Source organism: Camelus ferus, chromosome 26 (assembly GCF_009834535.1).
Source record: "Camelus ferus isolate YT-003-E chromosome 26, BCGSAC_Cfer_1.0, whole genome shotgun sequence".
NCBI lineage: Eukaryota > Metazoa > Chordata > Mammalia > Artiodactyla > Camelidae > Camelus > Camelus ferus.
Window position 1 is genome coordinate 13316891 of NC_045721.1, and position 19799 is coordinate 13336689.

The 19799-nt window shown below is 41.9% G+C and overlaps 1 long non-coding RNA gene across 1 annotated transcript in view; it reads right to left on the minus strand.

The window, feature by feature from the left end:
* The window catches only part of LOC116660066, a 98624-nt gene extending 79327 nt beyond the window's left edge, over nt 1–19297 (minus strand). Inside the window, exon 1 of the long non-coding RNA XR_004315431.1 lies at nt 18722–19297. This is a non-coding gene — a long non-coding RNA (uncharacterized LOC116660066). The remainder of the gene's footprint in view (nt 1–18721) is intronic.
* Between the last annotated feature and the right edge of the window lie 502 nt (nt 19298–19799).

Below are 19799 nucleotides of genomic sequence, written 5' to 3' on the forward strand. Positions count from 1 at the left end.
AAAGACAAACACAGGGTCAAGGTGAAGGAATGGAAGGTGCGCCTCCAAACAAAGAGCAGCCAAAAGAAAGCAGGTGTGGCCATACTCGTATCAGGCAAGACAGACTTCAAGCCAAAGAAGGTAACAGGAGACAAAGTTGAATGTTATATAATGATAAAAAGGGACAATTTATCAAGAAGACACAGCGTTTATTACTGTATATGCATCTAACATAGGAGCATTGAAATATATAAAGCAATAATCGGCACTCAGAGGAGACACAACAACACAGAAATAGTAGGGGACCTTGACACCCACTTGTATCAATGGATGGATCATCCAGACAGAAAGGCAACAAGGAAACGGTGGCCTTAAATGAAACATTAGACCAGGTTGACTTAATACAGAACATTCTATCCAAATGCAGCAGGATGCACATTCATCTCAACTGCACAAGGAACATTCAAGGATACACCATGTTTGGACACAAAACAAGTCTCAAATTTAGTAAGACTGAAGTCATATCATGCATCTTTTTCAACACAAGGGTATGAAACTAGAAATCAACTACATGAATAAAGATGAAAAAAATCACAAATATGTGGAAACTGAACAACATACTACTGAACAACTGTGGGGTCAAAGAAATCAAATTAGAATTTAAAAACTACCTGGAGACAAGTGAAAATGAAAATGATACGAAAATCCATGAGATACAGAAGAGGTGGCACTAAGAGGGAAGTTTACAGCAATACAGGCCTACCTCAAGAAACAGGAAAATCTCCAACAAGCTAATCTTACACCCGCAGTAACTAGAAAAAGAACACACCAAAAAAAAAAAAAAAAAAAAAAAAAAAGAAAAGAAAAAGAAAAAAGAAAGATCACAGTAGAAATAAATGAAATGGAGACCCCCCAAAAAAAAGATCAATGAAACTAAGTGCTGGTTCTTTGAAAATATAAAATTGACAAACATTACTAGACTACAGAAAAATGAGGGAAGGCTCAGATAAATAAAAATCAGTGGATACCACAGTAATACGAAGCAGCATAGGGAGCACCTTGAATAGCTGTACCCCAACAAACTGGACAACCCAGAAGAACTGGATAAATTCTTAGAATTATACAAACTTCCAAAACTGAATCAAGAAGAAACAGAAAACTTAAATAGACCAATTACTAGTAAGGAGATTAAAACAATAATCAAAAACCTCTCAAAACAGTAAAGTCCAGGACCAGACAGCTTCACAGGTGAATTCTATCAAACATTCAAAGAAGACTTACTATCCATCTTTCTCAAACTCTTTCATAAAATTGAAGAGGAGGGAATGCTTCCCTCCCATTTTACAAGACCAACATTACCCAGATACCAAAACCTGACAGTGACAAACATGAGCATCAATGCAAAAAGTCGACAAAATATTAGCAAACCAAAGAAAACAATACATGTAAAAGATCTGATGATGCTCAGGTGGGATTTATTCCAGGGATACAAGAATGCTTCAACATCTGCAAATCAAGCAATATGATACACCACATTAACAGAATGAAACAAAACACATGATCATCTCAGATACAGAAGAAGCTTTTGGCAAGATTCAGCACCTGTTAATGATTTAAAAATCTCCACAGGTACAGAAGAACGTACTTAAACATAATAAAGGCATATATAACAAACTCACAGCTAATAATCACACTCACCAGTGAAAAACTGAAAGCTGTCCCTCTAAGACCACAGACGAGACAAGGATGTCCATCCTCCCTACTCTTACTCAACATGGTATTGGAGGTCCTAACCAGAGCCATTAGGTAAAACAGAGAAATAAACAGCAAAGATGGAAAGAAAGAAGTAAAATTGTCACTATTTAAAAATAGCATAACCTCACATATAGAAGACCCTAAAAGCGCCACAAAAAAAACTATTAATAAAGTTTCAGGATATAATAATCAATATACAAAAATATGCTGCTTTTCTATACATTAACAATGAACTCACTGAAAGAGAAATTAAGAAAACAATCACATTTACAAAAGCAACAAAAAAAGAATAAAATACCTAGGAATAAATTGAACAAAGTTGGTGAGAGACCTATACACTGAAAACTGTAAGACACTGTTGAAAGAAACTGAAGACACAAATAAATGGAAAGATACTCCATTCTCATGGATTCAAAGAATTAACATTACCAAAATGTCTGTATTATCTGAAGCAATCTACAAATTCTGTGAAATCCCTATCAAAATGCCAAAGACACTTTTCACAGAAACAAAACAAAACCCTAAAATCTATATGGCACCACGAAAACCCCAGATAGCTAAAGCAGTTCTGAGAAAAAAGGAACAAAGCTGGAGGCATCACGCTCCCCAGTTGCAAATTATACTAAAAAGCTACAGCAATCAAAACAGCATTAGCATTGGCCAAAAAACAGACAAAAACATCAAGGGAACAGAACTGAGAGCCCAGAAATAAACCCACGCATGTATGGATAATTAATTTACAACAAAGAACATACAATGTAGACAGGGCTACCTCTTCAATAAATGGTGTTGAAAAACTGGACAGCCACATGAGAAAGAATGAAATGACCATCATTTTACATCATACATGAAAGTTAACTCAAAATGGATTTCAGATGAATATAAGACCTAAAGCCATGTAAAATTCCTAAAAGAAAACATAGGCTGTACACTCTTGGATGTAAGTCTTAGCAGTATCTTTCTGGATATGTCTCCTCAGGCAAGGGAGACAAAAGCGAAAACAAACTCGACTCCATCAAATTAAAAAGCTGCACAGTAAAGGAAACCATCAACAAAATTAAAAGACCTACCAAATGGGGGAGGATGTCTGCAAATCATCTCTATGGTAAGTTAATATTCCAAGTATATAAAGAACTCATAACATAAACGCAGTCAAAAAAAACAGGCAGAGGATCTGAATAGACACTTTTCCAAATAAGACACAGATGGCCAACAGGCATGAGAGGATGTTCACCACCAATAATTATTAGGGAAACGCAAGTCAAAACCACAATGAGATGTCACCATACACCCATCAGAATGGCTGTTACCAAAACGGCAAGAATAAGCATTATAGAGGATATGGAGAAAAGGGAACCCACACATACTGTTGGTGGGGTGCAAATTGGTGCAGCCATTATGGAAGTTCCTCAAACAGAACAGAATTACTGTATGATCCAGCTACTCAACTTCAGGGTATTTATCCAAAGAAACAAAACCACTAATTTGAAAAGATAAATGCACCCCTATGTTCACTGTAGCACTATTTACAACAGCCAAGAAATGGAAGCAATCCAAGTACTCACTGATGGACGAATGGAAAAGACGTCCTATACACATACATAACATTCATATACAGGCACATGTACAACAGAATACTAATCAGCTATTTAAAAAAAAGGTGACATCTTGCCATCTGTGACATGGATGGACCTCGAGGGTATTATGCTATGTGAAGTAAGTCTGACAGAGAAAGAAATAGCATACAATTTCACTCATATGTGGAATATAAAAAATAAATGAATAAACATAACAAAACACATAGATACAGAGAACAGATTAGTGCTTACTAAAGGGAAAGGGGGAGGTGGGGAGGGTGAAATGGGTAAAGGGGTCAACTGTATGGTGATAGATGGAAACTAAATTTTTGGTGGTAAGTATTCTGTAATGTTTACAGAAGTTGAAATACAATGTACACATGAAACATGATGCTACAAACCAATGTTACCTTGTTATCTTTAAAAAAATCATATGGTACATGCAGAAAAGACTTTTCTGATACTGATATCTAGTATTCTTCTACTTAGAGGCACCAAGTCTAGCCCAACATATTCAGAAAGGTTTGAAGGACATAAAAAGATATTGTTCATTCATGTATACCTTTGTCAGTAAAATGTTTTTAAAATTTAAAAAATATGATCCAACTACATGCTGCCTATAAGAAACTCACTTCAGATCCAGAGACACAAATAGGCTGAAACTAATAGGTGGAAAAAGATATTCCATGCAAATGTAACAAGAGATAAAAGGCAAGTAGAGGGCAAAGACAGTGCTATAAACCAGTAAGATCCAACATAGACACAACACTCAACCAACATGAGCATGATACACATTGTCCCCCAGTTCACATGGAACATTCTCCAGGACAGACTATGTTTTAGAAGAGTCTCAGTAATTTTTAAAATATTGAAATAATACAAAGTATCTTCCCCAACCACAGTGGAATGAAACTAAAAAATCCATAACAGAAGGAAAGCTAGAGAACTCACAAGTACACCTGACACTTGAACAACACAGGTGTTAATCTGCAAGAAACAGGCGTTAAAGCTTCACAACCTTGGATTTGGTGATGGTTTCTCAGATATGATACCAAAATCACAAGAAAAATAAACTGGACTTCAGCAAAATTAAAAACTTTTCTGCAAAGGAAATTTTCAAGACAGCAGAGAGAATCCAGAGAAACAGAGAAAGTGCCTGCATATCAGATCTGCTAAGGATCTAATATCCAGAAGATAAAGAAATTTTACAAGTCAACAACAAAAAGATAAAGTCTCTATTAAAAATCGATGTTGGAGGTTGAATTGTGTTGCCCTCAAGAAAGAGATGGAAAGTCCTTATAATATCTCAGAATGGCTGATTCAGAAATTAAGTTGTTGCAGACATGTTTAGTTAAGATAAAGTCATTCTGTAATTGGTGACTTCTTAATAGTAAGACTGTTACCCTTACACAAAGGCAACCTTGGGAGAACCACGTATGAAGACGGAGGATTGGCAGCTTGCAGCTACAAGGCAAAGGATGCTAAGTATTGCCAGCAAACCACTAGAAGCTAGGAAGACACAAGAATGATTTTTAGGGGGAAACATGGCCCTGCCACCACCTTCATTTTGGACTTCTAACCTCCAAGACATTGAGAGACCATCAATTTCTGTTGTTTTTATGTCACCCAGTTTGTGGTACTTTGTTTCAGTCACTCTGGGAATCTAACACAGTGGCCAAAGACTTGACTAGTCAAAGATACAAAAATGGCCAACGAGCACATGAGAAGATGCTCACCGTCATTAGGGAAATGCTAAATCAGAATCACAGTGAGATACCATTTCACACCTACCAGAACAGCCATAATGTAAAAAGGAAAACAACAAATGTTAGCAAGGATGTGGAAAAATGGGAGCCCTTACACAGTACTGGTGTGAATGCCAAATGAGTAAGCTGCTTTGGAAATAGCTTAAGGTTTTCTCAGTGAATTAAACATACAATTGCCATATGGCCCAGCAATTCCACTCTTAGGCATATGCCCCCAGGAACTGAAAACACATGTTCCAACAGCAACATGTACGCGAAGGCACACAGCAGCACTGTTCGTAACTGTCAACAGATGCAACAACCCAAATGGCCATTAGCTGATGGAGGAACAAAACGGGTGTATCCATGAGATGAAACAACATTCAGCCATAAAAAAAAAAAGGAATGAATTGCTGATACGTGCTAGAATGTGTCTGAACCTGGAACACATTATGTCAAGTGAAAGGATCCAGACACAAAAAGCGGCATAGGGTATAATTCCATTTATATGAAATGCCTAGAATAGGAAAATCCAGAGAGAGAGTGGTTACCAGAGGCGGGGCAGGAGAAGGATGGGAATGACTACACAACAGGTTCAGGGTTTTCTTCTGGGGTGACAAAAAAAATATTTTGGAACTAGATAGTGATGATTGTTGCGTGGCGTTGTGGTGTATTTAATGCACTGAATATACTCATTAAAATGGTAATTTTTAATATTTATTTTACCAAAGAAATTACACATGTAACTATTACCAGCAACCTATATCCAGTGCTATTCAAGAAGACATGGTCCTCTCATCTGGAGTTCTAGAGCTTCCATTAGGTACCAAAGAGGTAGATTTACACATATACACACATATGTATGTGTAAATACAATGTCCATAATGGTAAAAGTCAACACTTAATTCTTTTAAAGAAAAGAGGCATCACTTCTGAGTATGCCTCTTTTTCCTGGTGTGCCATGCCTTCCTGCAGTAGTAAAGAGGTTGACAAATGTGGAAAGCAAGAGAAAAATAGGCAGAAAACAAGATAATCAAGACAATGCCAAAAAATAAAAAAAATCAAATGATGGAGGTGGGAGAAAGGTTAACTGATTTTTCAATTTTTAAAAAATTCTCTTTAAATTTTACTATGAGTTGTTAGATGTGCTCACCCAACCCACTGCTTTTGAAACGCGTGGTGGGTGCTGTGGGGTGAGGCACGTTCAGCTTAGTACTATGCAGAGGGCGGGGACCTTGAAGAATATCTTCACTGGTGATGGCTTTTCTATCAGCAGCTGACGATGAAACAAGATTCATTCCCACTTGAAAGCTTTTTAATTTCCAGTGCCTCATGTTCACCTATGATCAAGTAGCTACACTTTTTTCTATACCCCCTAGGGAAGAAGGCATTTCTGTCCTCAGCATATATTTATAGATTCCCTCATGAAAGGACCGGTTCCTAAAAATTGAGCACATGGCTCACCATTACTCTAGGAGAGAAGGCTGGTGCTCGATACCTAGGGGATACTGTTTTTGAAGCATCTTTACAATACTTGATATGTCAGTATGCTGTTTTCAAATTGCAATCCTATCGTAGGTCAAAATGCATGATTTCTTATTTGCCCGTGTATTCATATTTGTAAGTTTCAACACAGCCTTTTAACCTTCTCTATACTACCATTATTTAGTGTTTAAGACATTTTAAAATTTATCACTGTTCTAGATATTCAAATTTATTTTTAACACTCTTTTGGGGACTTAGTAATATTTTTGCCACACGCCTGTTTTGTAATTGGCAGTGAACTAGATTATCATTTAAATGTTTCTTCATAATGGTTGTAAATTCTACCATTGCAAAATATGTTATTCTAAAGCCTTCTTTGGATATCATAATTATTTAAAGTGATGTCTTCCAAAAAGATTCTACAAATCTCTATAGGATTAAATCTTTATTATATGAAAAATAAAAGCATCATGATTACCTTTACACCTTTATTGAGGGGTAAGAGGTGTCACCAATCTATTCCCCAAAAAGAAGAAAAGAGGCATAACTTGCCTCTATCACTTTCCCATAGCCCACATTTCCTCTACTTCATTACTTGTAAAGGGAGATTTTATTTTATCATATTTACCAAGATATGATATCCACCAGGGCACAAAAGTGAATGCACAGAAGATCTTACATGATGTTTGAACGTAAACTTGAAGATTTAATTCAATTTTGTACTCTGCTGGATGTTTAGTGGGTCAAAGAGGAAACAGCCCCAGAGCTTAAGCACATAACAAAATATACAAATAGTACTTTTTAATAGGGCACCTCTGACTTTTTGAAATTTTTGCACATAGGTTCTCTCACTTGAGCCTTTCAGCTTCATATAGTTGATAGGGCAAGTGTACCTACAGATTCTGCTGTTGTCTGTGGCACAGGATCGTAAGTGCTCCAAGACTGACCGGCTGTGATGCCCATTGGCTCAGTGTTCCTGACTCGCCCTCTTCACTCTGGAGTTCCCTGCACACGTACATGAGGACACAAAAATGTAAATTCACAGAAGTTCTTAGAAAGTAAGGTTATTGACATAGGTTTGTCAGTTTCTTGGAAGAATTAGCCTAACTTCAGTGCGGATGGACCAGATTAGAAATGATCAGCAGAGTCTGTGCCTAGGTCCCAGGAAACAAAAATAAGAACATTTTAAGAACATCTTCATTTCCTTCTCCACCCACCAGTCCCAATGTGCCTCACCTCAGAGATTCAGAGCCCCATCCTGTCAGGCAAAAACGCTGGTGAACAACACTTGTGCCCAACTAATTAGGAGTTGCTTCTCAGGTACCAAAGCTGATTCCCTAAGGACCTGATTTCCTACATACATTCTGGAAACTATAATTAACACTCAGGTAACAACCTAAAGTGAGAAGAGAAAAGTGTTACCAGTAACAGAAACCATTTTCCCAATAACGGCATCTTTTTAGTGTCCTGGGAATAACAGACAAAGAGACAAGGCAGAAACACCTGGGCTCCAAATTCAGCTACCCCTCTACTCCAAATAATACACAAGCAGAAGACTTGAATTACAATGACTATCTTTATGGAATTTCCCTTTCATTATATTCATGTCTATCCTACCATTCAAGAAAACTGCATTCTCAAGTGGCATAACCAAGATGAAAGAGAATATTGACCAATAAACCCATCTAGTACATCTCCCACAGTAAATGTAAAGTGTTACCATATTTCAGTTAATTTTCGTTGTGATTAACACTACAAAGAGCATCATTTCTGCCTTTTAAGGAGAGAAGATGGAATAACTAAGAAACATTATTTTTAGAGGGTAAATTAGGATTTTCTAAATAACAACAAAAATACCCCAGACCCTAAACATTCTTTGAAGTCTCTTCATTTTCCTACCTCACACCAAATTACCAAAATGTTATGCCATTCCAAGAAAGGGTAACATTGTGCTAATCTAGTAAAGAACCAATTTCCAACACTAGTAGCTAAAATATTTATAAAGTTCCTTCATGAATTGCAATGTAACTTCAACGGTAATTCAGTGTTAATTCTTTATATTTTCCTGACCTATTTTAAAAGCTAGTTTTATGCATTAACTCATTATTTCTGTAGTTACACTGGCCACTAGAGCTAATCAGCTTTTTATACAGTGATTGCATTTTACAAAATTAATATCGTGCTCTAGTTAACGATGGTAGACTAAGCACATGTGCTTCCCACACCTCTCAAAAGACCACTGAAACTTCATTACATGCAGAAAAGAAATCTGAAACAGGCTTGATAACCATAAATTATGCCATCGGACACTTTTAAAAAGTGATTTCAGTAAGAAAAAGTCATTGGGTTCTGCTTAGCAGATTAACAACAGCAAAGACAGTTGGGAAGATGGGGAGGTTTTCTATTGATACCACTTCAAGTTGACCAGTCAAGAAATCGAAAATAAAAACTCATTTAGAAGCATGGCAGTAATCAGAAAAAACAAACAAACAAACAAGCAACAATTAAAGTATGTGTATCTTCATACCATGTCAGAAATCTTCCCTCATGCATATCATACAATTTTGAGCCAGGTTTTAGCAAGGCCCAAACTAGGGCCTGATAAAAGTGAACTCTCTTTGGAAACAAAACTTACTCAGATCTTATGACACTAAATGAAATAGTATGTTATTTATTAAACATTACCCCTCAAATATTTATGAGTTGAAAACATTTATTTTAAGGCATAGTATGTCCCTGTACATACACTTTCAGGGGAAAATATTTTAATGTGTCTAAAATGAAGGGTAATAGAATATAAAAGTTAAAAATGGGAGAAAGTATTCAAAAGGACAGTAAGAAAACTGGTGATTCTTGTTTTATCTCAAGGATTCTCAGCAGTAACGGTTTCTTCTTTCTCTTGTTAACTTAGAACTGATCAGGGAGGTCAAATAGAGACAAAAGTGCACGATACAGTTTTCATTTCCTGAGTCTTCTCACATACACACAGATATACTCACAACACACTAGAAACCAGTTAGAGATTAGACTAGGGTAGAATGAGATGACGTGGGACTGGAGAAGGCAGAAGGGGAGTCATGAGGCTTCATGGCTTTTGATCTACACTGTTATTTACTGATTTTTATTTTCTTCTTGTCTTTTTATTCATTCACCCCCACCACAATGCACCTCAAGAATCAAAACTTTGGAATTCTCCAGATATTTCAGATACACGTGTAATTGTAGTTTGACTTCATCCTTCCATGGCTTAATGCATGAGGCTGAAAGGATGCTATCAAGTATGGCCCAGAAAAAATAAATCACCTTAGAAACTATTGTTTTAATAAAAGCTGTGTTAACTTCTGAGATTTGTTTTCAACGTGACTTCAAAAGTAAGCAAGATAAGCAAGTTGTTTTTACTGTCAGGCTCATACACACTAATCATACAACAATGAAAATATCAATGTGCTGGTTAATGATGGATTTTAGAAGCCAATCCCCGACAACGAAACCAGGCAAGAAATTCGGAAGGCAGTAGACACTGTGGATGGTGATTCGGTCTGTGTGAAATCCTGCCCAATGCTGTTTATCATTGACCCAAATACAACAAGTATAATCAAAGTCTGATAAAAAATTGTCAAGAAAACACATTAAAGGATTTTACATTGCCAATGAAAACCTCTCCTAAAAGAATGAGACCAGTATCGGTGACTGCTGTGTATTTTCTCACTACAACCAATCACTTCCTTCTCTCAGGACATGTATTTCCAAACTGTTGGGATCTGATGCTTTTACCTCCTAAGAGCTGCTTCCTGTATTGGGTCGTACTGCGCAACAGAAGTCAACCTGACCGAAACGCGTCGCCCACTGGACTGCTCATCCCCTGGTGTCCCGGACTGAGAGCGTCTGAGCAAACAGAACCACACTCCCAGGCCTAACACTGTAAACCCTGTTCATATCATTCCTTCTCATTCTTCCAAGAATGAATGCTTGCTAGGTTGAACTTTAGTCATAAGCCCGAGTACTTGTTAAGGAAAGACACCATTTACCACTTGGAGAGATGAATGGAGTTACACAGTCACAAGAGGTAAATCGTTTTTCCTCAACTGTTCTATTTCTCATTCTTTTATAAAGAGTAATTCAGAAGGAGGAATGTAACTTCCAGGAAAGTGCTTCCAAACTCCCCTGAACCCTCTGGCCTGACCCGTTCTGCTTTCTACAATCCTTCCCTTCACAGGGTGATCAGGACAGACCATGGCTGCAGGGACCTTGGAAAACCAGCCAAGAGTGTGTGTGGGAGAGAACTCTGATTTGAGATAACGTAATCTAAAGTAACTAAATGAAATCTAAAACTAGACACTGAACTAAATCACGCTTTTACATTAGAATACAAGTATTCTTTCATTCTTGTGGGGGAGGCAAAGGCTTATCTCAGAGTTAAATTTTTAAGCTGGTTAAAACAAAACAAAACAAATCAAGTCTTACCCAAGCTGCCTATCTGTAAACAGATAGAAACATCAGTGAAGAGTGCTATCAGGTAAAAGGTTTATCTCTCTCAGATGCCTGTTATTTCATTGGTCTCCTGTTTCAGAGTTTGCTAGGAACGCTGTCAGCACCAGGGAAACAGGACTTAATGGCAGAGACTGTGTCACTGAGAAATTAGCGTCCTCATCATTTTAAAGCAAATAGGTCAATAGGAGAGTCATTCTCCTACAAAGAGAGAGGGGGCTTCAAAGAATTTATTGCTGGTGTTTCTACAATTTTCAGCCATTTGGGGAGACACTGTGAGTCTCCCTGGCAGGTGTTAGATTATTAGGAAAATTAAGCAGATGGCGTTGGCAAACCATGCCTCCCCTCATCCTCAGCTGCCAGGAATTCTTACCCGCAGGCTTACCTTCACATATGCTTGTTTAATGAAGCTCCTGCCATTTCAAGGAAACAGATTCAGTGGCATCACTCAAGCACGCCAGGTACTATGAATACATAGCATCATCCACATTTTCCCAGAGTGTTAGGCAAAAACCCCTTTGTGTCCTGTGTCACTCATACCTGCCATGGAGATGCCTCGTGTCACTGGCTCAGAGGAGGAAAGTACATGCACCTCAGTGGTTGTTTGCAGTGTTCAGCATCATGCAAAATGGATCCGGTACCCTATGTTGTCACATGACACCAGCAGCCAAGCCTCACGTCTCTGCACAATGAAGTAACAGAAAACACCATTTCCACGCATGGTGTTTCCTGCTGCCTAAAGCATCCACTTTGGTGGCATTATGTTTGCCTTTTAATTGTAGGCTCATTTGATTTATCAGCCAGTCTTAACAGACAGCTCACAAGTTTGACAGAGAATCTCATGCAGGTGCCTAATTAAGGCCATGAACATAATGAAATTTTATGAATTAAAGACATTCTGAAAAACCAAATCACCCTAACCAAAAAGATAAATAAAAATAAAGATCACCTGTGACAGAATCAGGTATTATATATGTTGATATACAGTTAAAATACAATACAATCAATTTCAAATCTATTACAATGAGCAAAATTGGATTCGCTCAACAAAGACATTATTGCATTTTTACCGGGAGCCTGCACAGTGACACACACGGGGGCTACAGTAAGGCACGTGACACACACAGTCCTTGCTCTTGATGAGCCTACAAATGACAAGAAAAAAGAAAAGCCGGTGCCAACAAAGAAGAAAATTATCGGTCCTGTGAAGGCACAGGAAGGACACAGACATCTCGAAGGGCGGTGGTGCCAGTGAAACGCCTTGTGAGGCTTGAAGGATAGTTGGCGTTGGCCAGGCAAAGCACTGAAAACTCCTGGCAGAAACCCAAACTAGAGGAGAATCGAGGTACATTTGAGAATATGAAATTACTCCAACATGACTGAGATGCCCTGTGTGAGAAGAGGAGGGACCAGAGGTGGGACTCGAGACATCTGGAGGGTTCCGATCATGAGGGAGCCGGCAAGTCTTCATACGGACCTGACAACTGAGCCTGTTGGCAAATCCCTGGAGGTTCCCAGGCAGGCAAGTGGCACAGATTTGTATTTTAGAAAGGGCATTTTGAGAACCACGTGGAGAATGGACTGGGTTGGGGCAGGCATGGAGGAAGTGGCAATACTCAAGACAAAAATAGGATGAACTAAAATCAGGGTGATGGAAGTGGAGATGGAAAGAAAAACGATTTTATCACAGAAGATCAATCCACAACCTTCCCTCAACCCAGTATTTTATGAGAATCACCAGCAGACGTACCTTCACTGAATCCATCTGCCCTTTTCTATTTGCTAGTGTAGATGCTCAAGATAAAAACATGCTGACTGGATAAATAGCCCCTTCTTAGTCCATGCTGTGTGGTTACACACGTGCTCATACACGTTTGTCTTTAGATGTGTGACTCTGTATAAAGGTAAGCAGTGGGGATCCTATCACTTCTGTACAAAGTAGAACATACCCTTTGAGTTGTTTTCACTTTTATATGCCCAGAACTGCTCACCTCAATACCTGGCATGGATTTAACTGTAAACCTAGACTAGAGCTCGCCTAATCTGGTTCCTGATTGGTTATCAGGACCGAGGAGCCCACTATTTTGAGAAATAATACCCCACTGTTGACCAGCTCTGTTTAGAATTTTTTCCCCTTTACAATAAGCCTAATTTTGTCCCCATAAATTCCACACCATTGCTAATACTGAAATACAAAACCATTCCCTTTCTTCTTGTCTGACACTGAGAAAAAAAAATTAAGGTAAGAAATCAAGGAGGCTCATTTAAGACCCACTATCCACAGTTTAAAAAATTTTACTAGTTTGACCTCTTGGTAAAAAAGCCATGCTTTAGCCATCTTTTCCCTTACTTTCACGACAAGGTACTCACATGCTGTTCAACTGCTCTGAACTACTTTAAACAACAAATCTTGTTCTGACATCACCTCTGTGGCCAGCCTTCATCACTTCCTCTTTTTCTGTCGGTATAAAAACTCACCTATAAAAAAATTACTGAAGTGTCTTCTCCAAAACTTTCCTTTCTTGAAAGCTATAGATTTTCCCCATTTGTGCTATCAGTCCTGTTTGGATGACGAGAGTGTTGTGGTCCATGGGCTAGACGTCTGCTTTCCAGTTTGGATTTATATTCATAAAACAAGTAAATCTGTTATTAGCCAGCCTCTAAAGCACACACATGCATGCACACACACTTCTAAAGGGAGTGGCCATTTATTCAGTATTTATCGGACACAATATATATACCAAATAATGATAAAAACTTAGCAGTGAATGACGTAGAAAATACGTCTGCTCTCACATTCCCAGATGAGAAACAGGTAACATCCAGACCCCGAAATAAACAAAAATACACAGTGGTCCATGCTGCGCAGAGAATTTGAAAAGGCTGATGTTCCCGAGTGGTCCCTACGGAGAGGGGAAGAGAGACCGTCTCCATGGAAACAACATCTAAGTTGAAGTGGAACAATGACTGGACGACTTCACATCTGTACCTCCCCCTGAATGTAGCCTGGACCAAGACACACAACCACGTTTAGGAGTCTCATTTGAAGTTCGCAGTCACAGACCTCTCTATAGGATCCTGGACACTGCTGTCAATCATAGACTCGTAGTACTTTTTTTCTATTCCATTTCATACCTATTACTTCTTCAAACCTCTGATACTGCCTTTTCTTACTCTGCTGAGGCCCCTGCTCCCTGCTTCACTGAGCAAATGGAGCCATCACGGGATGTCTCTTAGGCCCCCACTGCCACGTCTCCCGGTTTGTGCTGCCTTTTCTCCTGTTGCTCTGAACCCTCTGGGCTCTGACAAGGCTACTTACTGCTCCTTCCACCTCTGCAGCAGGCCATTTGCCTCGGCTTGACCCTAACACGGGCCTCAGCCCCACTCCCCTGTCTCTCCTCCACTTTCCACATTTCCTTCTCTCCCTGATCAGTCCAGCCATCATCCCAGACTCCTGCACATGAAAACTGCTTCCCCTTGCACAGAGTAACAGCCCGAGTTCTTACACGGACTGCAAAGCCCATGAGGATTTGGCCGTGGTGCTTCTATGACTCTCTCTTCCTCCTCCACCCCCGTCTTGTACTGCTCCAGCCACACTGACCTCCTTGCTCTTCCTTGAACAGAGCAGAGCACACATCATCCTCAAGGCCTTTGCACTTCTGTTTTCTGCTTCGACCTCTCTTTCCCCTAGATCTGTGTGATTCATGCCCTCACCTCCTGGGTTCTTTGTTCAAATGTTACTTATGACACGGTCCCTACCTCAACCCACTCCAGGCCCCTCAGCACTTCAGACCACAGATGAAGGTGCCTGCAACCCAGCCTAGACCCCGATACTGAAGTTCCAGATTTGAAGTGCCCAAAGCGTGGGAAAAGGTCCAAATAATAAAAGTATCTGTGATCGGTAAAATTAATTTTAAAAATAAATAAATGAAAGGGATCCAAATGTCACCCTGTCATTGATTAATTCCCTTGCTAGCTTTATTTTTCTCATTTCAAATTGGTCATTTGAAACACCCAATGTTCCATTTATTTTTATAGTGTATAGTCTGCCCTCACACACTCCACTAACCTCCGTGAGGACAGGATTTTTTTTAAAACACTGCTTGATTTTGCTTTCTTATTGCTTTAACATCACAATGTAGGAAAGAAAAAAAAAAAAAAACCTGGCACATATAGGGTGTCACTCAATGTTGGCTGAATGAACTGGATGCAGGCAGGAAGGAACGAATCTTGCAAAGATCATGGGAAGGACTATCCCAGGCAGAAGGACTAGCTCGTACAAAGGCTGCTCTGAAGAAAAGCAGCTTGGTGTGTTTGAGGAAACCAGAGAAGACCAGGCTGGCAAGGGCAGAGGAGGAGGTGGGGGAGTGGACCAAGATACTTCCTCCGGGGGAAGTAAGAGCCAGGGAAGCGATAAAGGTCTTTGCCGCCCGAGTGATGGCTGCTGTCTCTGGTGCTTTTCTCCCTCTGTGAGACACTCAATGAACTCGGTGTTTCCACAGCAACACTTCCGAACAGTGGTCGTCCTGCTACCGAAGGGCTCCCCCAGAATCTGGGCGGGACCTCAATGCTGCCTCGGTCCTTCAGCAACACCCTCTCCTTGCCCATCACATTCTTCTGAGGACTCATCGCCTTTTGAGAGTATGTTTTTTCTGTAGCAACACAGCCAGTATCAAAGGTGTTTTCTCCTTCTCATCAAGTCTATTCTAGAGGTAACTAACTGCGTCTTCCACTTTCCTAACTGCAAAATCAGGTTACATCCTTATTACATAAAATGGATGATTGCTCCCAAATGAAGGCATAGCCCCCACCCCTAACTTGAGTTCGCTGGAATGTGTTGTCAGGTGTGAAGGATTTGAGATTTTATCCTACTTGCGAGCTACCAAGTTAGTCTGCCAGTGTCACGGGTGTCGCAGAAGACGTCCAATTCCTCACCACAGACGGAGAGTTTGTTACTTAAAGTCACAGCAGTAGCCGTAATAATTGGCTTTTTCTGCTCCTTTCTTGCGCTCCAGTTCCCAGAAAGCAGCACAGACAGGACCAGTTGGTGCCTGTCTGTGCAGTGGGTTGAATTACTAAACTTTGCAAACAATTTTTTTAAGATGAACATTAAGCATGTTTACCCTTTGCTCCAAAGGGGAGCACTGCCTTTATTATATTGGCCAGTAAATATGCCTGCCCTTTGCTCCAGAGAGACAAACTGTCTCTATCTTCCACAGCTGGGTTGTTTTTTTTTTTTTCCTGTACAAACATCTTTAAAAGAATTCGGAATAAAAGGAAGTTGGTGCCTTAGTCACAAGATGTAGGGAAATGTGAGAGGCCCATGAGGAGTTCTCTCTGACAATACCTGAGCCCCAAGTCTAAACCATCTGGGCTCCTGTGCACTTCCCTTCGCCACTCGTACAGTCACTCTGCTCTGTGACTGACAGGCTGGGACAACTTCTTTCATGTGTCCTATGTGGCATTTAACTGAGACTATCAGCAACAGGACTCCAAGCGGCAGTAATGACCTTGACCATGGTCCCCAGAATCCCAGACCCAATCATCTGAACAAATCCCAAAGGTGATCAGGGTTTAGCCTTAGGACATCAGATGGCTCTCTACGCTTCTGTGTTGACCTTCCCACCCAGCCCCAGACATTACCAAATACGCTGGGCTGCATCAGCACTGGCACAGACTCTGCCCTGCTCCCTGCGAGCAGGAAGCACAGGCAGTTTGGTCGTTCATAACAACCCTGGCCAGTGAGCTGAAACAGCCCTGACGGCCTTCCAGGGCCAAGGTGGCATCACTGGTCACTTCAGCTAAAGTCAGGGACAAGTTTACCATTTCTAATTGGAAGATCCCCAATGTACAGATAACTGCCTGCAGGATGCATGTAAATAATGTGTCAGTTACCCCTCCAGGAAGCTCCTAAGACTGACCTCATTTTGGAAAGATCTCCGAGGTCATGTGGGGGCGCTCCTGTCCTCCTCTAAGGGGCATTTTCAGGAGAGAGGTAAGAAAATCTTGTCTTCACACAAGCATAGACCTGGGAGGAGATGGTGCTTTGGGAGGAAAAGGGAAAAAGTGTGTTTATATTACTCAGAGCGCCCCTGAGCAGTACCTGTTCCAGCTTCTGGGCAAAGGTTACCAGAGTCTCCCCTGGTGTCACCACCCAGCTGGCTGGTGGACACTGGGGTTTCCAGTTTAATTTGAGTAATGTCATCAACCGTTGTTTTGGAGGGACTGCGTGAGGTCCTAAAACCAAGCAGGACCTTGTGGGGCCCATCTGGATATAAAAGCCTTTCTGTGTCTCCCATTTCTTTTCTGTTTTTTAAAGTTTATTTTTTAAATTGAAGTATAGTTGATTTACAATGTTGTGTTAGTCTCTGGTGTACAGCATAGTCACTCAGGTAAATACACACACACACATACGTATTTTTCATTTGCAGCAACATGGATGGACCTAGAGAGGCTCATACTAAGTGAAGTCAGTCAGAGGAAGACAAGTACTGTTCCTTGCTTGTAGAAAAAGGCTTTAGTCTCCTAGGCCTTCTGAGTCCCAAAGGGCAGATTCAGGCCGTTACTAATTAGGGAAGTGAGGGAATGCAGAAACAAAGAAAAGCAGTCACAAAACTACAGCACATGGATAAAGCAGAGTCCTAGTTACCATTCCCGGTAGCAGAGTGGACCCACTAAGCACAGGTGGGTCTGGAGCTTGATGGCCGGGGGGCTCATCCAGGAACAGGCTCTTGCTGTGTTTCTATGAGGGACCCAGAAGCTTTGCTTAGCAGCTGTGAATTATTTTCCCCATTCCTAAGCTCAAAGGAGCTGTCTTTAATCTGCCAATCTACAGTTTCCCAAGTGGCATACTAAACAGCTGTGTCATGGGCAACAGCCTAAGAGTCAGTAAAAACACAACAAAGTTCACCAAGCACTGGAGCAGCCAGAGCTGTGGGAACGGCCCTGAGTTAGGCCCGCTGGCTTCAGAGCTGCCACTGAGATTAAACAGCCCCGGCAGCCTAGTTGTACTGGTGGGTTTGAGCTCAGCAAAGCTCCAGTGAGCCAGGCCTAGAGGTTTAGGAGAGGCAGCACAGCAAAGCCATCAATCTGCGTAATGGATTCAGCTGCTTTCCCAGAACCTACAACCGCCCAGCTGAATCCAATTGGTGATAATTGGCCGCAAGCCTCTAGCTCCCCTTAGCTCTTCCTGCAGAAAGACCAGCCAGGGGAGGACAGGGATGAAGCTGGGGGGCAAATTTTATGCTGCACAATCAGTCCTCTACCTGTACCTCTTCCCAAGAGAAGCGCCCCTGGCACAGAGAAGTACAAAATCACTGCACACTGAATGCTACCCATTCAGACACAGAGTCAAGAGAAGAGAGCAGGCGCACAAGGTCGCACTGGCGTCCTTTCCCGCCCTGAACTCTTCCCCACCCTGCGCAGCTGAGGCTAAGCCCCGTGTCCTTCCCTGGGTCTGCAGAGAACAGCCCCCGAGGCGCCGATATCCACAAAGTTGTAAAAGCTTGAATTCCTCCCCTTTCAAAGCTCCCCAACACACTCGCGTGAGGGTTGGCAACAGGGAGACCCTAACTCTCCCTCAAATCTTTCTCCTTCAAGGAGCTGCGGTCAGGGAGGCGGGAGGGAAGGATGGGGTTGAGGGGGTGCTGAGAAAGACAAGCTTTGCACAGGTAAACAAGGCCGGGCATTTACCTGCAGTTCCCAGCAGGGCAGCAGCCGTTCCGCTCCCAGGAGATGAGCCTGGAGTGCTTTCCTCCGGCCGAGCTCTGTGCGTTGGGTGGGCGCCCCGCGCCGGAGCCCCACACTCACGCCGCCTCCCAGCGCATCCGCCCGCTCCGACTGGCTCCCGCGCGGCTCTGGGCGCAGCGGCCTTCGAAGGGCCCCCGCTTATCACGGCCGTAACCCGGGGCACCTGCGGCCCGGGCCCGTCGCCACGCTAACATGTCTTAACCTCCTGCCTCGTTACAAAGTCAGGGCTGGGTAAGTTTCCCGGGGTGGCGAGGCTGAGCACGAGCGCTCATCTACGTTTCTCAGGGTCAGTTTCTCATTCTCCAGTGGGTCCCTTTTATCAGCATTGCAAATCCATCTCCGGGCGGTGGGATGCAGAAAACCGGTCAGCGCCTCTTCTCTGGTTTCACCAGGAGCCTTACTGTCTCGGAGAAAGCCGCCGGGGAGGGCTGACACCTCCTTATCACAGACAGGGTCCACCGCAAGCCAACCAACCAACCAGCCTCTGAGTCCTGGTACTGCAACCAGCTCTCCAGTCGGCGGACGGGCTCCTGAGTCAAGTCCGCTCAGCTGATGCCCTTTTACCTTAACAAGCCCCACCCCCGCGCGCCCCAGGGAACCAGCCACGGTTTAGCAATTAGCTTCGTTTCTCCTCCTAGCAGTCTTACGTTTCTCTCCTTTCACACTCAGCGTGGTCATACTCCTCTGTTAACTGTGGTCTGAAAGGTTCTGGAAACTTCTGCCGGCCAGGATGAATCCTAGCTTTGGCTGTGACAATGCAGTGAACCTGAGCTGACCATCAGATTTCCCAGGGAAGTCCCTCTGCCTCCAGGAAAGTTAACAAGGACAGACCACCTCGGCGGCTGTTTTTGAACCTGCTTCCTGTGACCACCTCCGCTCACTAATGGACAGTGGTGAAGGACGTTTATGATCCGGTTACCCACACACTTGGTCAACAAGTTGGCTACCAGTTCCCACGGCCTCCCTGTAAATCTCGCCTCAATTCAGCACCTTGCTCATGAGACTTACAGAAACACGTTAG